This window comes from Montipora foliosa, chromosome 11 (genome assembly GCF_036669935.1).
Source record: "Montipora foliosa isolate CH-2021 chromosome 11, ASM3666993v2, whole genome shotgun sequence".
In the NCBI taxonomy this organism is placed as follows: Eukaryota; Metazoa; Cnidaria; class Anthozoa; order Scleractinia; family Acroporidae; genus Montipora; species Montipora foliosa.
The window spans coordinates 264,418-269,417 of NC_090879.1; the positions used below are offsets into that span (position 1 = coordinate 264,418).

Sequence of the window (5,000 nt, forward strand, 5' to 3'; positions counted from 1 at the left end):
TTATGCCTCCCTATCCTGAAGATGGATTAAGCTTTCTTGGATTTGGAAATGAGGAAGATTTAAGCAACACCAATGTCACACTACCTGATTTGTGGTGTACTATGGATGACTTCAATTTCAGCGAGACCTTACAAACAGCCCTTATGGAAGGGGACTTTCACACGTGAGTGATCATGTTGTTAGCCTCAGAACTGAGAAAGCGATGTTTATTCAGTAGATGTGTATTATATATTTTTGAAGTACAATGTGCCTGTCAATTAGACAGTGTTACAACATAATTCGAATAAACCCACCACATAGTAGCTAGAATCTAGCAGCATTCCAGTTGGTGCATTACCATTTTTCTCTATTCTGCCTACCACTGTATTCAAATGGAATCACTGTGCACATCATAATAATATGCAGAGTTGGGCTGTTTGTGTCTGTGTCGAATTTTATGAAATGCAAATTTATGTTATCAGTTCCATATGTTTGTTTTATTAAGAGAAGGGTGGTTTCCTGGAAAGACTAAGAAATCTGTTAATTTTATGGAGACTAAAACCATAACCATTCCACCAATGCTAAAAAGTGTTGTTTCAAATGTGCAAGGATGTTCAGGTTAATGATCCATGGAATTTACATTTATGCTCACTAATCCTACAGCAAAAAGAATCCTGAGATCAGCCATGTTACTGAGGATAGCATTCCTAGTGTGGTGAACACTGGTGGTACTGAGGACAGCAGCCCCAGTCTAGCCAACAATAATGCTTCTGTGGTCAGCAGCCCTGGTCTAGCTTACAATACTGCTACTGAGGACAGCAGCCCTGGTCTTGCTTGCAATACTGCTACTGAGGACAGCAGCCCTGGTCTTGCTTGCAATACTGCTACTGAGGACAGCAGCCCTGGTCTTGCAGACAGTAATGCTACTCAGGGCAGCAGCCCCAGTCTAGCCAACAATAATACTACTCAGGACAGCAATCCAAGCAGGTAAGTTCCTCGATCTGACTTTGACACAGAAAAGACATGAGTATATCAAGAAGACATCATTTCAAATGCATTACCATTTAGGTTAGTTGGTCTTTTTTGCATTAGGCAGCAGGTTCAACAGTAGTTACGAGAACACATAAAATTTAGTAGTGTTATAGCTGATAATGCTTTAAGGAGGATCAAAAATGGTTGCCAATAGTTGAGTACCGACCCTTCCTAGACAAATTGTCAACAGATTTATTATTAAAGAAATTCATCATTAAATAATTAATTAATTAAATTCACTAATTCAAGGCAAGTACAATGTGGGAGGCGTGGCGGCCTCATGGTTACTGCTTTTGACTTGGGAGCAAGGGCGAGTTACACTTGACTCTCACAGTGCCTTGCTCCACTGAGGTGTGTAAGTGGGTACTGGCAAATTTAATGCTGGGGGTAGCCCTGCGATGGACTAGCATCCCCATCCAGGAGGAAGTAGAAATACTCCTATAGTCTCTTGATGCTACTGAAACCGGGATAAGCTCCAGCGGGACGAGCCACTTGGCTTGTATGCATACTTTACCTACCTTACACAGGGGTCTTAAACTGTTATCAAACAGCATAACAAAACCATTTCATATCACTTTTGTTGTTGTAGGACCACGCAAGGGGGTACCAGACACAGTCAGACTAACCGTGTAAGTTTTTTTTTTTTTCTCTTTTTTTTTTTCATTATTCTAAATGTATCCCCACAGATGATCATAATGTTCCTTTTAAGCCCCATTTTTTTCTGTGTACCTTCTGTGTGGAACATACACCCAGTTTTCTGCCATAGATTGTAACCCTATGGCAAACCTCTTCAGTGTAACAGATATAAATACACCAAGGCAGTATTACACAGGGAAAAGATAGTAAAAGAACTTCAAAGGTGGGCTAGCCTTAGATTTTGTCTTCTTGGTGAGGTTGAGGGGATATTAATTCCCATTAATGACATTAATTACTTCTTATATCCTGACAGCACCGCTTTTTATATGTTTTGGTGGGTTCCAAATGCCTTTCAAATTCAATACCAAAGTGAGGATATCAGGTAATAATAGAAGAAGGTGTAGAAATCTCATTCCCTTTGGAGATTTTCTGTTAATGATTATTATTATTGTTTTTACTTATTTTTATCTTAAGGGCTTTCAGTTTCGGCAAATTTATTTGTCACAATTGTTGAGTGGTACATCTGAGACGGAAACCCTGGTAGGAAAATATGATTGTGTAATTATTATTGAAGTGACTTTATACTTCACCTGTTTTTGTCTAATAGGCACTGACTATTACACTTTGTTTCACGGGTTTAGTAGAACCAGTGTATAATGCCATATTTAGTTGTTATGTCCCCCGGATATACCATATATGTTAAATAACGCCGAGGAACCCCCTGGCTAATCAGTATCTTCACTGATTGCTCTGTTGCCAGGAGGGTTGTCGTGATGGTGCAGTGGTTAGCACACCCGACTAGTAACCAGGGGGACGCTGCTCACGGCAGATATGTTTTTCATTCAAAAGGATCACTCAGTAGTAGTTCATTGCTACTGGCTAGTGAGTACATCGTTGGATTCCCAGCCTTCTGCACACACACCAAAAAAGCAAATATATATATGTAGTAAATTTCTTGAGGCATAAATGTTTGTAATCGGTTTAAATCAAGTCCCCCTTCCCCTGGACCGCACAGTCAACTTCGCATTTTCTTCTCAAGTGAGCACATAGTACAGTCTTCAGTCTATGATGAGGGCATTTTTTTTCTTCCGCAGGAAAATGTCACGCCTACAAATGCCAGCCACTTTTCAGAAGGTGAGAATATAATCAAGAAACTTACCAAGATATGTTGGTCAAAACCGGCATTTAAGATGGAATTTGAGCACAAATCATTAACACATGTTGTCACATGTGCACCGAGCGTAGTAGCTATTAACGTGCCTTATTAGCATGTACCACGACTCAGACAGTTTCGCTCTTTCAGTTTTCCTCTCAATGGATTAACGAATGCATTCTCTTGGCTATCAATTTAAACGCTTGAAGATGATGCCACTTTTTGAACGGCTTTTTCACATTTTTGCTTTCATTCTGACATTGTCCTGCTCTCGTCTTACAGATTTTGGCAAAAAGAGTGTACAAGTCCACCGTACAAGACCGAAGGACGACCTTATACAGTTATTCTCGTGTCCAGAGATAACACGTCAAGTACTAAATGTGAGAGTCATTGATGACCATGGTCGTTTGGAGGAGGGAGAAGGCCCCGGCGTACTGAGAGATGTATTATCTACTTTTTGGCAACACATATTTGCTTCCCTGACCTTTGGGGTACGTTGAAAAGGTACCTTCCATTCGACATGATCATGAAAAACATGAATGGGAAGCGATTGGGCGTGTGTTGCTGTATGGTTTAAAAGAAACAGGTTATGTACCCGTATGCCTATCTCCAGTATTCCTGGCATCCTGCCTACACGGCGAGGAGACGACTACAGAGGCAGACCTTCTTCTGTCATTTAAATCATACATCACTCCTGACGAAAGAGAAGTGTTGGAAAGAGTGTTGTCGGAAGACTTTCAAGCTGATGACGAAGATCTCACTGAGTTTCTGTCAAGTTACAAGTGCTATCGAAAACCTAAGCCGCAAAATATCAAAAGTCTATTTGCTGAGCTTGCGCACCAAGAAATCATTCAAAAGCCAAGGTACATCGCCAACTGCTGGGCCCCTGTGCTAAGAGTTCTGAAAGAACATGCCGACTTTGCTAACGTAGAGAGTCTTAGGCAATTGTTCTTGGATAACAAGCCAACTGCCAAGAAAGTTATCAAAGCTCTAGATGCCAAGCCAACTTCAGATGCAGAAAAAGAATCTTTGAGCTTTCTAAAAAAGTTCATTAAATCCCTTGATGCAGTGTCCCTGAAGACCTTTCTGAAGTTTGTAACTGGTTCTGACGTGATGGTACTGCAAACAATTTCCGTGTCATTCAACTCAGTCGAAGGTATAGGGAGAACCCCCATCGCACACACGTGTGGACCAACCCTGGAGTTGCCCTCTACGTACCAGTCTTACAACGAGTTGGCTGAGGAATTCACAAATATCCTAAGAGAAAAGGCATCGTGGACTTTCAATATTGTTTAAAACTGTGGACAATGGAATGGTAACATAAAGTGGTGAGAACTGTCAGGCTTTATATTTACGCCTGTGCGGCTTAGGCACTGAACGAGGTCAAAGAGACGTTCTTGGTGAGGTGTGAGGTTTGTGTTCATTTTCTTTGTTACTTCTTCGTCCATGATGTTTTAAAATGCAATTCCTGTCATGAAATATATATGCTTAGTTAATACTCGGTCGTACAATGCGAAAAGTAAACCTGACCTGTGCCTATCATCGGGACGAAAGGCATCTACCTTTCATGCATTGTGTACCTGATTCTGTCCAATTAAATTTACTTACCATTCTACGTGGTCATAGTAATTTGGTGTTCCATAATCCTTAAGGCCCCGTCGTCACGTTTCCGGAGATTTTTGTATCCGCAATTTTTTTTATGCGGATACAAAAATATCTGCGTCCACACATAGCGTATACGAATCGTATACGACCGTCCACACGTATCCGATTCGTATCCTGACATCTCAAAGGATTAGTCAACGGAGCATGCGCATTACAAAGAAAGCTGAGCCTGCGATAATTTTGGCGCCAAATTCGCGGCCTTCTTGCTTGTTTACTTGAGGTTTCAACACGTGTGAATTTGAACACCATAAAAAATGTCTCAATTAAGAGAAAACAGTAGTCCTAGTAGCATTGAACACACAACGTTTCTGCTCGCTGCCATTTTGGAAAATCTCGCGCGGAAAAAGACTGGTTCTGATACTGTGACGTCAGCGTATACAAAAATATATGGATACGAATGTCCACACGTATCCGGATACACAGCGTATACAGAAATTTCCACTCTGGAGAGCGTATACAGAAATCTCCGGATACACCTAGCGTATACGGCGGACACGTGTGGACACAAGGTGTATCCGCATAAATTTGCGGATAC

The 5,000-nt window shown here is 41.2% G+C and overlaps 1 pseudogene; it reads left to right on the top strand.

Moving 5' to 3' along the window:
* LOC137975538 (uncharacterized) overlaps nt 1-4,656 on the top strand; it is a 9,496-nt pseudogene extending 4,840 nt beyond the window's left edge.
* Nucleotides 4,657-5,000: the final 344 nt, after the last annotated feature.